Genomic DNA, 18,535 nt, shown 5'->3' with positions numbered 1-18,535 from the left:
ATCTTGACAAAAACTTCTTTATGTGGGCCACTCCTAAGGTGATCCCTCTGTCCATTGTAGACTTGTGCAAGTGTCTCAAAGTTGATAGGCTCTAAATAATTTGACACTTCACTGAGTTTGAAGACTTTCCTGAACTCATCATCTCTAATGGCAATCAATGCTGCTCCTTTTGCATTTATAATACATCTAGCCATAGGGTCATAGTTTTGTGCAATCAGAATCAATAGATCTACATCCATGAATACCCCAGGGATTACAAGCTTCCCCACAGCCAACTCCCAGATACTATTTAAAGGGGTGAGGGAGTGTCTCTCAGCAAAACCTACTTTGAACAATCCTAACCTTGACATCCCTATTTGTGGATCTCTTAACCAATTACCTTTATCATATAGGCCATCCCCAATTTTTAGATGAGGGTTCTTTGGTACCAATTCTTTAGCCTTGGCCCTGACATTGGTAGACATAGTTAACTGTTCCAAAAAATCATCAGAGTTATTCCTATCTTGGTAGTCTATCTTTCCTGTTAATTCTCTTCTTGGTGCCATCTTGTTAATGCAATTATGCCAATTAATATTTAGGAAAAGCTCTAATGAAACAATTCACTTAGCAACACCAATTTTCAGACTAAAATTAGAAAGAAGAACACAAAAAACCTGTTGTTCGCTTGAAGAAAACCGCTTTGCACTAGTTTCTCTACAACAAGATCGTTGAAATGATACCAACATTCAAGTTGATGTGAACCTTAATACGGCAAGTTAAGATTGAATTCTAGAAATTAATCCCGCATGGTTTGGCCATCACTTCAGAATTGAATTCACAAATCGAATTCAAAAATGGGCTCCAACGGATCATAAATTTTCTGAGTATTTCCTTGTTCCATTGTTTCACCACTTCACAAAGCTTAAAACTTCTGCACTTTTCTTTTGCAAAGCAACGAGAACAGTTTGATCATGGGAACTTGTATTGCCTTTACTCCGTCCGGTCTTTCCATGTTAGTGACGGGCCCTACCTCCTTTTCACTACTTCGCGGGCCTTAAACCTCATGCACTTCTACCTCATGAAACAACACTGGCCATCAGATTATCATCTACTTTCTTAGTCTTTATCTCCTAAGGAAACCATCAGTCTTCTTAGCTAACCACACACCATTATGATAGCTAACGATTTTTGCTATTTCACGAAGGTTAGACTGCAGGCATTTTCGAGTCGCGAAACAGTGACAGCTGTTAGATCCATCTCAAGATGAAGACAATATAATGTGCTCAGACCTTTTAAAGTGGGCCCTCAGCTCGGGGACCACTTGCCTTGTTTTATCATTAGCAAATGAATGCCACGTGGAAATCGGCTACTCGCTTAGGAAATTCCATTGGGTCCCATTCTGAAGCCGCCACGTGTTCTACTTTACCATTCTCAACATAACCACCGGTTGAATCAAAGTGTGCCCTCAATTACCCTTCAAAGCCATGTGCACTTGACAAGTCACCGCTACATTCCACAGAACAACTCATCTGTCATGCCATGTCATCCATCTTGTGATCACCACATCATTTTGCTATTTTACAAATGTTAATCTCCACTTGACTTGAGGCTACGAATCCATGACAACTGTTCGATTAACTCCAACTTAACTAGTCTTTAAAACTTACAACCTGCCTGTCCTTTGGGCCCACCGACCCTTTCGTTGTTTCACAAAGCTTAAAAATCATGCCACTTATCTTTGCGAAGTAACGAGAACTCTCTGATCTTGGATACTTGCTCGTCCGTAACACTTACTGTGCCCACATCGCCCAGACCCTTCACCTTTCCACAACTTCATGAAAGGTAATCAACAAGCATCTTTCGGCTGTGAATCAATGTGAGCCGTTGATCTTTTTTGAGCTGATTGTCCTTTAACCAAAGGAGTCACTCACCTCTGGGACCCGCCAAGTCTTTCACTATTTTGTAGAGGGTAGACCACGTGTATTTTGGGTTAGCGAATCAACACGAGCCATTGGATTTGATACAAGATGCGTCCTTTAATCTAACGGTCGATCCTTAGGTCAAGCCTACTTCCCCTTTTCGCAACTTCACAAACACTAACCTGTTAGCATCTCTACCCGGTGAAACAATGACAATCATAGGATTAACACTGACTTGCGCAATTATTAAGGGGCTCGACAAACATTAGAAGAAGACACAGGTAAAGGCACAAAGATTTTAAAAAGTTTAAGAGACTGCTTAGGGAAAATTCTAAAGGGGGGGACACTTCTCATGATAGACTGACCCTTCCTTAAGTGGAAAAAAGGTAATGCAAGAATATAGCGCAAGGATATTTTTTTTAGGAAAAGGGTAGAATTCAACAAAACCTTAAAACCTCATTTGACCCAAGAAAGACAGAAGTAACAAGGCCATGCTAAACATATTTTGTAGACTTTGAGCCAACCATGGGACAAGAATACCCAATTTTAAATAGTGATAACACTCTATACATCTAGGTATGATGTCCACACTTTTCCTTATGATAGGGGACTGCAAATCTGGAGGTCCAAATGTGAAAGAAGAGATTTGGGAAAAACTTCAAACCAAAGTGCTAGTGGGACTATTGACTCATGTATTGGACCTACTGGTAGCATTGAGATGCAGTTCAACGAAGGTATGCAGACTCGGAGTGAAGGAACCACATACAAGAATCAAGAAAGCTCTCAATTTGATGAAGATGAATGGTAACTGTAAGAGATTGGTATTTATTAATCTTATTAATGTATCTCATCATTCATATTGCAAAAGCATATTACTTTTTGCAATTAGAATTTAATATTGATTTGTAGCTATATTTTTCAACTTTCTATTTCCAGATTTAAAATAGCATAATAAAAAAAAAGACCATAATGTGTTTATTGATACAGAGATGTTTATTATTTATTTAGACATGTTTGAGTCTCAAATCTGTGTGATACATTTCAGAACCATATGATACAATTCATTCAATAGTAATACACATGTCGAGAACTTAGATTTTCATTAATTCTTTCAAAATATAGCCATATGATACAATTCATTCAATAGTAATACACCAATCTATGTGATTCTCCATGCAAATTGCAAAAGTGAATACAAAGTTTCAGAACCCTTTGCAAATAACCCTTAATTCCCTTTTATAGAAACAAGAGAACAACAACAACTCCTGTGTGATTCTCCAATGTCCATGCAAAAGTGAATAGAAAGTTTCAAAACCCTTTGCAAATGACCATGAATTCCCTTTTATAGAAACAAGGGAGCAACAACAACTTCAAGTCGAATTGCAAGTTTGTAACATGTGAAGACTCAACATCAAAGTCACAAACTCAACACAGATTTATATGGTCATCGCAAGCCGTATTAGCAATTTAACATCTACTACATGTTTGATGTCTCCTGTTCAAAAAAAAAGTTCAAAATTAAAAATTAATTCACGCCATGATAAATTAAATATAGATAATAGTAGTGCCTAAAACCTAGTAATCAGAAATAGAGAAATGCATAAATGTTAAAGAAAGGGAGAATTTGAGAATACAAATTTACTGGCTGAAGTTTTGCACTGTGCATCATAGATTCATAGGCTGGATTAGCAAAATAGCAATAGCGAGTGCTGGTTTTTTCCTATTCACAAAACAAAGTTATTTCAAGTGATGCCAAATTCCAAATAGAAAAAACATAAACCCTTGAAATTAAGAGTAAAAGAAGAAAATTGTGCAATACATACTATGATTCTTAAGATTTCTATGCTAGTTTTTCTAGGGTGCTCCACTCTTCATCTGATGGAAGGTCAATATTCTGTAAACTATGGAAAGTCAACTGCAACTTTGTCAACATTCCATATTTAGAAGATTGACTTGACATCACTGTTTCATCCAATATCGAATTTAGAGTTGTAAATGGTTGGATGAATTTCAAAAAGCTTTGGGGAGTTGTGTCCTTAGGAAGCAAGTCTAAATTAGACTTCATTTTTATCTCCATGTTTTTTTTGTAAGCTTCTTTTCCAATGAATTTATTTGATGGGTCAACAGTCTTAGGAAAACCAAGTTCAATCAAATTATTTTTCTTTTCTTGTAGCTTCAATATCTTTTTTCCACAATTTTCCATAACTTCTCATGTTTCCCTTAGTTTCTAGCATTTTTGAATGATAGATGATGTCTTAACTATGGCATCAATGCAGCTCTTAATTCCCTTGGATGCCAAGTAACTGTCACTGGAACTGTAGACTACTTGCAGAATCTTTTTTGCGATATCCTCTTTTGAATAAACATGTATGCTCTTCTCAAAGTGCCCTTTTATTTTCATATAAATTACTCTCAAGCTTTCATTCAATTCAAATCATTCACACAACTTGTCACTCCTCTGCGTTATTTTCTGCCAAATGTTTTCTTGTATATACTCCGTTGTATTTTTCATATTATCTTTCAATCTATCCTCCAAAGTTTTTATTTTATCATTTGCATTGTGTAGGTCTTCTTTCATTTGTGCACATTTTTTTCTTTCTTCCTCTACTTCCTCTTGCAAATATTTTTCTTTTTCCTTCCCACAATCCAATAGGTCCTGTAATTTTCTCATTTCGGAAACAACAGACTCATAACTTTTGTATAATTTTTGAAAACTGGCTCTTTCCTCATCAATTTTTTTACTACTTTTAGTGAGTTTTTCTGTCAGGTCCTTCAATTCTATATCCATCTTCTCTCGCTCTACAATTTCTACTGCAGAGCCCAAATTTTTTATCCTTTTCTATAAATCATTGCACTTGTTTGTTGATATGTGGCTACTGATTAGGAAAGTACTATACACTCAGCACGTATCCTGATCAAACCCTGAGAAAAAAAAAATTTGGATTTTTTTGTTGATGAAAACTGACATTATAATAAAACCCTAAAAGGGCCGACTTTGTTTATTGCCCTAAAAACACATGTTATAAGCGGTTGGGATGCTTAAGGCATTTTAAGGTTGATGTATTGTTTTTGCTGGATAATAAGAAAGATTGGATGGCTGTGTATGGTGGACGTAACCCATTCTAGGTGAACCACATTAAATCTCTATGTTATCTTTGTCCTGTTTTATTCCTTTATCTTTTGTATTTAAATCTGCATATAATTGTTAGTTCATATTTGCTTTGGATCTACTTGAAACCCTAACATTGTTATCTACTGCTTTCCTCCTTGATTTTTTCGTTTGCCAGGTCTACCTGTAACTTTTCTATTTGTTTCTCCAGTTTATTTTTTTCTCTCTCCACCTTTAGCAGTGAAGTGTAGACCACTTCATTAGTCCTTTTTGACATACTAATTTTGTCCACATTATGTACTTTGGAAAAATCCATTTTGAGGGTGCTAACTTGAAATTCAGAGGGATCTATCTGACTGTGTGGTGGATTTTTATCTTTAGTTGGTGTCGAGGTCATAAGAACCATGAACTCCATCATATCTTTCTATGGGTAATATGTTGGAAATAACCTGTTCCTTGCAAGCTATTCGTTTAAAACTTCAGTCAAGAAAACCCTATGAAATGCTTTCTTTTTTTCTTTATTTGTTTTTGTTGTGTGTTCATGTTTTTCATAGTAATCACAAAATTTAAAATCTGGGCTTGATGAAGCAATTGAATGTTTGAAAGGTGACATAGGAATACTAGAGGCTCCAGTTCCACTTATTCCTATAGTTTTAACTAATGCTTGACTAGGATTACCAACAACAATTCTTGATCCTGTCCCACTCCCACTGACACTTTCATGTGTAGTTTTGATAATCTTTTTAGGTGTGTGATCTGAAGCTGCAAATGATTGTTTTGTAGTGTTAGTGGCACTTGATATAGGGTTCTAAATAGTATGAGTATCTACCACTAGTGGACTCTTGCGAGAGATATTTTGTTGTAGCCCTTGTCCAACAACAAGACAACTAGTATCAGTAGTAGTACCCATGCCAACCCCACCAATCACAATGTCACTTGACTAAACAATAATGGGAATACTATCCCCAAATTTCCCACCTATGGCAGTGGCACTTGATTCACCATCAATGGGAATACCATGATGTGGTGGTGGTTGTGGATTTGAACTTGAAACAAATTTAGGTTGACCTTGAGGGTAATGAGTAGTACCTATCCATGATGAATCTAAAGAATCAAGTCCAATGGCTGGTTTAATAGGAGCTTTTGATTTTGACTCTAATGGAAGCTATACCTAAAGTGGATACCAAATGCCCTCTCCTCTGGCACCTAGACCACCACCTTCAAAACCCATTTTTTCCACAATGCTTTCCCCTTTGCTATATTTTTCTTTCATGGACTCATTGACTGCACCTAATATTTTAGGGATTGTAGTAGTTGTTGGAGTGGGATCAACCTCATACTCATCATCATCTTCACTCCTGTCATATGTTGGTGTGGGATGCTCCATATTCCACAGTTTGCTAAACTGTCCATCCTCGTTGATGGTCTCAAATTATGCACTGGTCTTTGGTTCACCAAGATTCTTCCTCATAGTCCAAAAATCATTTATTTTGGTTTGAGTCCAAAAGCTCTCTTTACATTCTTGCAGAATTGATTTGGGAATAGATTTCTTAGATGGATTACTAGATTTTTGGTAGAAATTGTAAGACCTCCTATTTTGGATGCCCTGGCCCTCCTCTGTTGTCCTCTATGTGTGCAATGCCATAATTTGTGATGAAATTTCTTCTATTGAAATGTTATTGTCAGCTGCAATTTTCTCCATCTCTTTTTTAACCTCATCCTAAGAGTCCATGTTTCTAAGCTTTTTTAGTAATGGTTTACTTTCATGTTGACATAACATTGAAGATTTCCCATTTTTCTTAAGCCTTTCTTAAACTACACCGATTGGATCATACTACCAGAGACCCTCATCACCAAAGTTAAAAACTGTCAAAAAATCATGTGCCACATTGAATGCTTTTCTCTCAAATGTGAAACCTCCACATGAGAAAGGCAAGGAAGGAAATATGCTCTTCTTTTGCTGACCATGGAAGTTCCTATCTGTGCTCTCCAATTACTGTACATACTCCAATGCAAATACCCTCTTTGACACATGTATTAGAAATCTGTATGGTTTTACTGCCGATCTGTAAAACCTTAACACAGTGAATTGTTCCATGAAGAACTAGTCATCCAATTCTATTTTACTTCTGAGTTGAATACAATCTCTACAAGACACAGGCAACCTAGGCATTGAAGTGCTTGTAATTTCATTATACATCAGTGCCAAAAAGAAGTCTACAAAATGGTTGTAGTTCTTTATGTTATCATGCATCCTTATCTTTGGTATCCATTCATATATTGGACACTCTGTTCTCTTCCCAGTCTTCTCATCAATCTTATAGTTCACAATTTGAAGCTTTTTGGTGTTAAATATTGCATGATACTTGGATAGAAGGAGATAGGACAAATAGGATGAGAACTTAAATGTCTTACAGGAACCTTTTTTGATCATTAGTAATTATTTTTGCATGGATTGAACAATGTGCTCATTAAAATTATATCTTACTGGCTGACCTACACAAAAGATATTATAAATCATTTCGAGAAGGCTTGCACCCACTTCCCTATCTTTTTCCAATCCCAGGCAAAACGATAGCAAGGAAATAGTATCCCCAACCCATGGAACAAAAATGTTAGAATCATAAGGAGGCTTATGATTCTGATCCAACACAATACCAGTACCACTCTTTATTAGAGCTTTGATAAATGAATCTCTGCAACTTGGATCGAGTCTCTCATAATTCCCTGCCAGCTTTCCAGGGTCAATTTGGACGTTTGAGTTTTGGGCTTCAAATCATAGGTTCAGCAAACAAGCAAATTCTCCCTCGTTTATGGATAGAATTTCCTCTTTTGTATTTTTATTGACAATTTCTTTTTTATCTTCATCATAATTTTTGGTGCAAACCATGACAAAATCAGGGCAAGGGAATACTTCAGGTAACACCATGCTTCCCAATCTAGCATCCCACGATGCGATTTTATATGTTCTTTGTTTTAACATTGGGTTGAAAACAGTAAATTTTGCTTTGAATGCATCTGCCGCCTTACTAGACAATGCATATCTAATATCTATGATACACTTTTTGCCATGGATAGCAGGGTCATAAATATCATGGTATTCATCAATGAAACCTGGTGTTTTAACCAATTTGGTTAGGTACACTTTGTTTTTCACTTGGCTTCCTGTTGAACTACTGCTTCCTGATTTCCCCATCATTGTTATTGTTAATAATTCAAAATAATGCTAGATAAAAACCTGAAAATAGTAACCATCAAATTGGACCATGAGATTAAAAAAACCAAAAAAGGCGGGATGTAGGTGTTCTAAATTTTACCTGAAATATCTATTTCACTAGATTGGCGTAGACAGTTTGTGTTGCAACTTGCATTCCTCAATCTAGTAGTTGTTTCTAAATCTCCCTCGACTTACAAGTTTGTCCATGAAATGAAATACAATTATGATTTATGAGTCTCTTATTTTGAAAACTCTGAAAAGTACAAAAGTAATACCTAAAGGGAAAAATATCTAGAATCATGTTGTAATTTTATTAATTATTATTAATAACTATTCGATGCCGAAGGACAAAACATTCATTACTTCAGTATAAATTCTGAGGACATTAAATGTAAAACATTCAATTCCGGGTGAAGTTTTCACAAATGTGTTCGCTTCCCACATTCGGGCCAAAATCCACCCTAAGTCATTGATCTTTGCTCATCCAACAGACGATGGTACTTGTTGTGAGATGTCGTGGGTCCCATGACTTCTGCCATTTTTCGGGAACGTCACCATACTCGTGTGACTTTACAGGCCTATTTTTTAAGTCTGTTTAATCATTTTAAACTTCCACCCAAAAAAGAGCTTTATAGACTTAATTATATTTAATTAAATTTAAAACATTTCAATTCTAGGCGAAGTTCTCACAAATGTGTTCACTTCCCATATTCGGGCCGAAATCCACCCTAAGCTGTTGATCTTTGCTCATCCAATGGATGATGGTATCTGTTGTTAGTTATCGTGGGTCCCATGACTTCTGCTAGTTTTCGGGCACGTCACCATACTCGTATCACTTTTTAGGTCTATTTTTTAAGTCTATTTAATCATTTTAAACTTCCGCCCAAAAAAAGAGCTTTATAAACTTAATTATATTTAATTAAATATAAAATATTCAATTCCAGGTGAAGTTCTCACAAATGTGTTCACTTCCCACATTCAGGCCAAAATCCACCCTAAGTCGTTGATCTTTGTTCATCCAATGGATAATGGTACTCGTTTTTAGATGGCATGGGTCCCATGACTTCTGCCATTTTTCTGGTATGTCACCATACTCGTGTCACTTTTTGGGTCTATTTTTTAAGTCTATTTTATCATTTTAAACTTCCGCCCAAAAAAGAGCTTTATAGACTTAATTATATTTAATTAAATTTAAAATGTTCAATTCTGGGCAAAGTTCTCACAAATGTGTTCACTTCCCACATTTGGGCTGAAATCCACCCTAAGTCGTTGATCTTTTCTCATCCAACAGACGATGGTACTTGTTGAGTGTTGTCAGATGTCGTCGGTCCCATAATAAGAGACATTTAAATTTTAACGATGTGCAATAGTTTGAGATAACTATTAAATATAATGTTAATATTATTTGTAAAAAATTGAAATTCAAAAATAGTATAAAACATGAAACTTAGTTTCTAGAATAAAACAAATAACTAAATAAAAATATAAATTTTGATATACAATTTGAAAGGTAAAAGTTTAATATAAAAAAAAAAACATTCAATATTAAATCTAAACTATTAATTTAAAGTTTAACAAAATTCTTTAAAAATATGTTTACGATATATAATTTTAAAAAATAGTTTAAAAATATATATAAAAGTTCAACATAAATTTAGTGTATTAATTTAAAGTTTAACAAAATTCTTTAAAAATATGTTTACGATATATAATTTTAAAAAATAATTTAAATATATATATATATAAAAGTTCAACATAAATTTAGTGTAATATAAATTTTAATTTAATAGATAAACAAAGACTAAAAATATATATAAAATTTTAACATAAATTTAGTTTAATATAAATTTTAATTTAATATAATTAAACTTAGTTTAATATAAATAAGTTGGAGTTTTAGTTCAAATCTTAACTATCTATTTATAAAATTATAATCAACCATAATCAATTTACAAATAATTAATGGAATGAATTGAATTTTTTTTATATATATATTAAATATAGAGGAAGAAGCATTACATAAAAAAGATCATAGTATTAAATTTATTTCCATTGTTTAACAAATAATTGAAATAACATAGCTCATATACAAAAAGCATTTGAAAAAAATTAATTAATAAAAATGAAATAGAATTATAGAAAGCATTTTTATATCCATAAGACTCTAAGAGGCAAACTAAAACAAACTGGAATTTGAAAAATTATCATTAATATTTATACTTTGGAAATTTACATTTTTTATGTTTGAGACTTGAGTCCCTCAAAAACTTAAAAGCCAAAATGAGTGAGCCACTGAGCCTATTAGGTTTCGAGGACACAGGAAAAAAAACTACTAGGGGCCCAAGGGGGCGGGGCTAGGGCACAAGTAGTGGATGGTTTACAACTTTGCCCTAAGAATCTGGCCCTCCTTCCATGTAGAATTCTTTAGACAACATAAGCTGAGATATTTCTTCAAGCCACATGTAGTTTGGAAAGTCGTCTAGGAGCAACCATTTCCAGAGGAAGACCCTGCCAATCCACTCCCATTTCTTGTGACGCGTCAAGTGCTCCGCATTCAGGTTCAGGAGAAATGGTTGTCTGGCCACTAGCACTGTTTGGTCAGGGAGGAGAAGCTTGGATAATTCACTCGCCCAAGTGATCCCCACCCCTACTTCTGCTAGGATGACAATAGTAATGTCATCTCCAAGGAAGTCTTCCTTAAAAACCTTCCTCAATAGCATTAGCATATCCACCTTGTCTCCTCCGAGGTCCAGAAGAGACACTAAGAACTGGGATGTAATGTCCATGTTAACACGGTATCTATTTTCATTTCGCAGAAACTCTCTACCAAACACCATCCACACAACCTCATTGGTGAACAACCCAACCTCCTTGCAGACTGGTTGGAGGGTTTGGTCCTTAACGGAGCCCAGAAAGGCCCTCTGGTCCTCTGCAGAAATGCTTCTTAAGTGGATGGGAGTGTCCATCTTGAGAAAATAGATTAACAAATTAAACAACCTAAGTCTATAAACCTAAACTAGAGGAAGAATTTAAATACCATAAGCTCCGATGATTTATCTACCAAATGGAAAAGGCTAATTGAAGATGAAAGAAGAAGAGATCATATATAAATAAATCTCTTGATTGTAATAATTACTTCTCTGACCATATTAATTACTTTAAATTTTTTTAAATCTTTCATATCTCTGCAAATTTTCCCATAAATACACAAGTGTGCAAAATTGGAAATAGCTATAAACAAGTACCACATTGGAAGTCATGGGGATAGAGTGGATTGCAGTAAGTGAATAGATATATATTAAATGATCAAAATTATCGATTGTGATTCGTGACATTTGATATGTGTCTATTGAATCTAATTCCTTTCCAGGCACTTTCTGGTGAGCTATGTTCTCTTCAGAAAATTGGGCCGAAATTAAACTTCAGCCATTGATCTATGATCATGGAATGGTTTAAAATCACTGATGGATTTTAGGTATGTGTCACCCTTCACGTATCAAAGATGCCATGCTTATTGATACATCGTGTAGATTCCGAACTCAATGTGATGTACTGATGTGATGTGATGTGCCTTGTCTATTAATGGCAATGAATTCATGCAATCACCAATAAATTATATATTTTTCCATAAATAACAAAATATTCACCAAAACAAATTCAATAATTTTTCAAGCGGTGGATAAAAATTGCTAATACATTTAAATAATTTTTCCTTCGGAGTAAAAATTTTCACCCATACAATTATATATTTGTTTGTTTTAACAAAAACTATTCGTCTCCTACAATATATATTTTCCCCATAGAACAAGGTATAATTTGCCAGAAATTTATGGAATTTTCGTACCCTAGAAAAAAATCACCAATACAAAATAATTTTTTGCCCTATTTTGAAAATTTTTTTTTGCCATCCATATGAAAATTTTCTCCCGATCAAAATGTCTAATTTGCCAAGATTTTACATAGTTGCCTAGGGGGTGGTTTCTTAAAGTTATCCTTGAATCATACATACTTCTTCTGCAGCTAACCTTCTTCTAGTCATCACACCTTTATTGTTATCACCAATAATCTGATTCTCAGAATTATTCAATCTTGTACATACCTTGGAGTCTTTTGAATGTTCTGATTCTCAGATTCTTGTACATCATCACTAGCAGCAACAACATCCGAATTAACAGTTTCTACTAGGATCATTCTGCTTAGGCTCTTCAAGCTGAAAAGGAGCTAAAACAACAGGTTGACCATCATCATAAGCTCTTATCTCCTTCCCAAGGTTTTCTTCCACCTTCACATTTGCACTCTCAACTATCTTTCTCATTCTCTTATTATAGCATTGACAGGCTTTGCTATTTGTAGAATATCCCTAGAAGATATCTTTCTTCACTTCTAGCATCAAACTTTCCAATATCTTCATCTCTCTTGATATAGCATTTGCTACCAAAAAATTTGAAATATTTCACAATGGAACATGACCAAACAAAACCTCATAACAAGTCTTACTGGTATCACCTTTGATATGAACTATGTCAAATATATAGACTGCAATGCTAATAGCTTCTATCCAGTAGACCTTTGGAACATTTTCTTCAATCAACATGGTTCTTGCAGCATCCAAAATAGTATGGTTCTTCCTTTCAACAACCCCATTCTGTTGTGGAGTATAGGAGCAGATAGTTGTCTTCTGATTCCATGTACCTCACAGAAAGAATTGAAATCACTAGAACATAATTCTTCACCTCTACCAGATCTCAAACACTTTAGCCTCAATCCAAACTCAATTTCAACTTTACCTTTGAATATCTTGAATTTCTCAAATGCGTATGATTTTCCTTCAAAAAGACAACCCACATCATTTTGGAATAATCATCAAATAGCAACATAAAGTATATATCACCCTACACACTTCTAACATTTGTAGGTCCACACAGATCAGTATGCACAAAATCTAATAATCCATCAGATGTATTGTTAAGAATCCCATAGATATTGAGAGGGGGGATGAATCAGTATCTGACCAGTGAATAGAATTTCTTAAATTAAAACATGCAGAACATATTATAATAGTGTACTGGTATGCAAGAAATAATGCAATAAACAGAATTAAGAACATCCACATGAAAAGCACACCATAACACAAGGATTTAATGAGGAAAGCCGGTGTGGGAAAAACCTTAGTGGGATTTGTGACCCACAATATTCACTCACTGGCCAATAAAAGAATATTACTTACAATAGGGGCCTGCACATGCAGGAAGGCCAACTACCTAGAGCTCACTGCTCAATAGGAAGTCTCACTGACTTACAATGAGGATTATACAAATCCAATATCTTGTACTGCTTTACAATAGCATCTATAATGCTTGATCTAGTACCGGTTGCTGCTCTGCTTCTTACATAAACCCTTAGCCTATATTTTGCATAATAGGTCTGCCTAATATTTTCCTTATCGCTTACATCTCACACTACAAATGTCTACAATGATCTCTTTTATATATAAGAGTCATTTTACAATTTGCCAAGTCAGCTTACAAGTTTTTACAATAATAAACAAAATATAATATAACAAAATCTTGTCAGCCTTTGTGTCGGTATACTTTCTTTCTTCTATGTCGGTGCCAGTGTCTTGAGTGCCGGTGTAGAGTGTGATCTATTGATGCCAGTATAATGCCTTTGCCAGTGCCATAGGATTGCAAGGTTGCCATCAATGACAAAAACTTCAATCACATACAATGTCTCATTGGAGTGTGCATATGCCAACAATCTCCCCCTTTGGCATTGATGGCAACACTCATGAGAAATTTCAAAAATGTATCCAAAAATGTGAAGTCCAAAAATGTTACCAAAAATATGTGTGCTCCCCCTGAGCAAATGATTCCTGTGATATTGAATTTTCTCATCCCACTACTCCTCCTTTGGCATCAATGACAAAGGTTGTCAAGATGTCAGTAGAGTTTGTAGTTCAACCTTGTAACTAGGTGGTTACAATTTGAAAAAGATCTCCTAAAATCAAGTTTATACTATCCATAAACTTCTTGCTATCCTTTATTGTTGTCTCTGTTCTCTTCACTGTACCGGTGATATGCTGCAAATGCTCTGTCGATGTTTTCTATCCTTGTATTAGTGCCTCAGATACTTCCTTCCATAGTGATGCTAGATAATCCAATCTTGGACTCAGTTTTAATCTCAGATGCTTTGCCTTATTCACTATTCTTTCTCTCTCTCTTTCTAATTTAAGTAAATCTTCTTCAAAATTTGTTATCTTTTCCTCAAAAACTGATAGTGTATCCGGTGAGTTAACAAAATTATCTACAAGTCTATTGATCTCATCCTATACCTTGCTCATCTTCTTGTCTATATCTATAGTCAAAAAGTTTGTCTTACAGGGGTTTTTCTACAAAGTTTTGTACTCTTTCAATAAATTACACAAATCTGATAGAAGTGTGTCAAAATCTCTATTACACTTCTTTATTTGCTCATCAAAGAATTTCTGTTTTTCAATTTCTACTTTATCCTTCAATGACTCTTCCTTTATTTTCTCAATGTTTTCTGTGATATATTTACATAGTGTATCAAGTTGTCCTAAAGAATCTTTATTGTCTATATTACAGTTAGGAGCAATTACCTTCAAAATTGGTATGGTATCATTAATTGCTTTGTAAGCTTGTGAGCTGCAATCTGTTATCTTTTTTATTGAATCTAATAGTACCTCAGTCACATTAGTTGATTTTTAGCCTGATGATGAACCAACATTCTAAGTATCGGTGGAAATAAAGCTTGTATTGACCTCTGGTAGGTCTATTTATGTCTTCGTTTCTTTAAGAAATGGTTTTTCTATTTCTCCAGTTCCCAGTGGCACTGTTTCCTTATGTTCATGTTCTTGTTGCTGTTGTACCTGTTATGGTTCCTTTTGCTTTGTTTGTTGCATTGACTCAGTTAGAGTCTCTAACTTTTTCTCTTTGTCTTATATCGGTTTCTCCTATGTGTTTTTAGTTTGCTCAGCTACTGGAGGCTCACTAGCCATGTCAGTCTTATCAGCTGTATCTTTGTCTACCACAATGTTGATCATGCTCTATATATAAGACTTCAGGATTAGGATTACCATCCTCTACATCCATACTCTCAGCTGCCGGTTGATCTTCTGTAGTTGTTGTTTTTGCCGATAGAGTAATCAAAGGAGGTGGGGGTAAGTTGTCTCTAACCTTGATACTAGGTGGTCCACCAACTTTACCTTTACCTTTGTCTCTATCTTTCTAATAAACTTTTATAGGTTTGGGGTTCCTATATTCTTCTTGTTTTTCTTTTTCAACTAGGAATATATCCCATCCATTTTTTGTTTCCTCAGTCACCTCATTTACTCTTCCAACCATTAAAGCAATGTGTCAGTGTGCAGTAGAAAATACTGACTGGTTGGCTTGAGCAATTAGGTCATCAATTTCTTTGGGTGAGTTTACCGGATATACAGCAAGTAGCTTTTCAATCTTTATTTTCTTGTCCAGTTCTACTACTACTTGTCTTCTTGCTTCCAGTCTATTAAATAGTTCATCTAGAATTTCATTTACTACTTCCATCAAAAACTTCTTATACATATCCATATGCAATATAACACTATTTTCAACTTGTTCTTTTTCATCAGCTATTAAAGTGTCATATATTTTCTCTATATTTTTCAATTTACCTTCCTTTGTAATTTCATTCAGCAGTATATCAAGAGGGTCCAAGTCTTTTTTTGTCTTCTTCTTCTTTTTGGGTGTCAGTTTCTTTTTCTTTGGTGTAGCCTTGCTTACCGGAGATCTCACTGCTTGTTGTTTTTGTCTTGTCCTCCTAAGTGAGGGTGTGGTTTTCGGTGAAGGATCTCTTTTCCTTACAACTCTTTTGAAAGTTGTAGGCATGTCACTCCCTGAAGAAGTACCTACCGATGATAGGTGAGTTTCAAGTTGTGGAGCTGCTAACTCATCCTCTATTATACAGGTTTTCTTCAACACATCTTCTTTGATGGCTTTTGCTTGTCTAGAACCTTTCCTTACAACTGCCTCAACCTTTTTCACTATTTTCTTTGATTGTATTTGGCTTTCAATAGTTTCTGCACTACCAAATATTTCTTCCTTAGGTTCTCTGGGGGCTTCTAGAAGTGCTTTAGCATATGTTTCAATTATATGATCATCTGTTTCATATCCCATCTCGGTTACCCAAACTGTCCTAGGGATGACTGCTTCCATCCAAATTTTGTCCTTCTTGATTACAAAGCATATTTCATCTTTGTATTTGTTGACAATCTTTTGTGATAACCTGATTCTTTTCTTCATTTTGGCTTTTAATGCTTGAAAGAAGTCATGAATATTGTTTTCCTTGTTTTCTCTCATGTTATTGAATAGTTCTATTAATTGTTTGCCTATCGGTATATCATATCCAAGTTCTTTGTAGCCTATACTGGGAACCTATTTGGTTATGTGTAGCATCAGACATACTAACAGATTTCCAAACTTGAAAGTTCCTTTCTTGTCCTTCTTAATCTTCCCAAGATTGTCAATTAATTCATCGTTTAAGCACTCACATATATCAATCTTTGCATTGTTTGTGACCATATCATAACCACTCTTAATGCATAAACTTGAAACTGAATTGAGTCTATTTGCATGAGTAGCTTTATACCTTAATATCATGCTGATAAATCTCAAATTAATGTCTGTTACATCATTAACTCTTAGGGACCTTTTATCAAATGTTGCACTAGTTAGGTTTGTAACTAGGTCATTGGATACCTTCTTGGTTATATCTGGCCTTTTACCGGTGGTCGGTAACCCTATCATAGCTTTCACAACTTCCTTAGTGATTTTGTGGATTGCATCTAACCAGAAAAATTCACCATGTACCCTACTTAAGACTATCCTAATCACATCTTTGGGGAATTCAAGAATGCTAAGGATATCTGTAAATCCTCAGGTTTCAATGATCTTGTGTTCATCTTTTACATTGTCGATTTTATCACATATCATAGTCTTAAGCATAGTCTTAATTTCTTCATCTCCTAGTTCCTCAATGTTGTAGTGGATGTACATTCTGGTGTCTTCAGCATAAACAACTCGAATTTGAGAAAAAGCACGTAAGGTATCATCTTTCTTAGCTACCTCGAGAACTAACTAAAATATGGGCCTAGGTCTTTTTATCACTTCGACAATAGTAGGGTTTGCTATATATTCAATTGCAGAGGTGGATGCCATGATAAAATACCTTTAATTGCCTTTAGGATGGATGATTGCTTGGAGTGTTCTTGCTTCTTTCTTGAAATGCCTTAGCTTAGAATCTTCATGCTCTTCATAGGTTTGAAATCTTGGTGAAATGAAATGGAGCCAAAACCTAAATTTTATAGTGTCTTTTCACCATCTACCACATTAAATGCATGGTGGTTAAGTGTTCACTTAACATTGTTTGCCAATAAGAAGTAATTTCCAACTTCTTATCTCTAACCGAGGGAATAATAGCATATGTGTCATTAGATTGCCAAACCCTCAAGGAAAATTTCTTCAATTAGATGAATAACTTCCTATCGGTGGAGCACTACTCTATCCTGCCGGTGAAGCATCACTCTATCCTACCTGTGGAATATTGACTGGTTCTACCGGTGGAGGGGTATTCCTAATATTTAGATCAGCTTTTCTAATCCATTGTTTTGAGAATTCTTGCTTAACCTCTTCAACTTTTTCTTTACCTTTCAAGCTATAACTTTTATTGTCTACCGGTGTTCCTTTACTTCTATAGAATTTAGCAATATGCCCAATCTTGTTACATGCATAACAAGTTACATTATTCTTCTTAATTCCCATAACCTATGTCGGTTTGTGTTCTGTATTGATTAGATAAATGTCCAAATCTTCCACAAACATAACATCTCACATTCATTCTATAGTTTTCAGAGTTGTGACCAACTTTGTTGCATTTAGAACATTGAGCGGTTGGTGTGTTGATATTCTGATGATTTCTAGATCTACATTCATTTGCTCTATGACCATACTTATTACAATTAAAGCATTTTCCATTGAATTTATAAGTATTAGGCTATCTTACCAGTTTGCTGTGATCCTAAGTATTTGTAGTACCAGAGCTTTCACCAACTTCAAAGCCAATTCCAGAAGTGTCACCTTTAGGTTTTTGATTCTTCAGCAAGGTGCCAAGTTCTTCTGAGCTTTTCTTTAATTTTTCTTTGTGTTGATTTGTAGTTTCTAGTTCTCTTTCTAAGACTTCTTTTTGTCTCATCAATTCATTTGAGTCATTCTGAGTATGCATCAGATCTATCTTCAACATGTCATTTTCATAGCT

The sequence above is a fragment of the Cryptomeria japonica genome, chromosome 5, assembly GCF_030272615.1.
Source record: "Cryptomeria japonica chromosome 5, Sugi_1.0, whole genome shotgun sequence".
Classification (NCBI taxonomy): domain Eukaryota; kingdom Viridiplantae; phylum Streptophyta; class Pinopsida; order Cupressales; family Cupressaceae; genus Cryptomeria; species Cryptomeria japonica.
Note: the sequence above shows the minus strand (reverse complement) of the source record.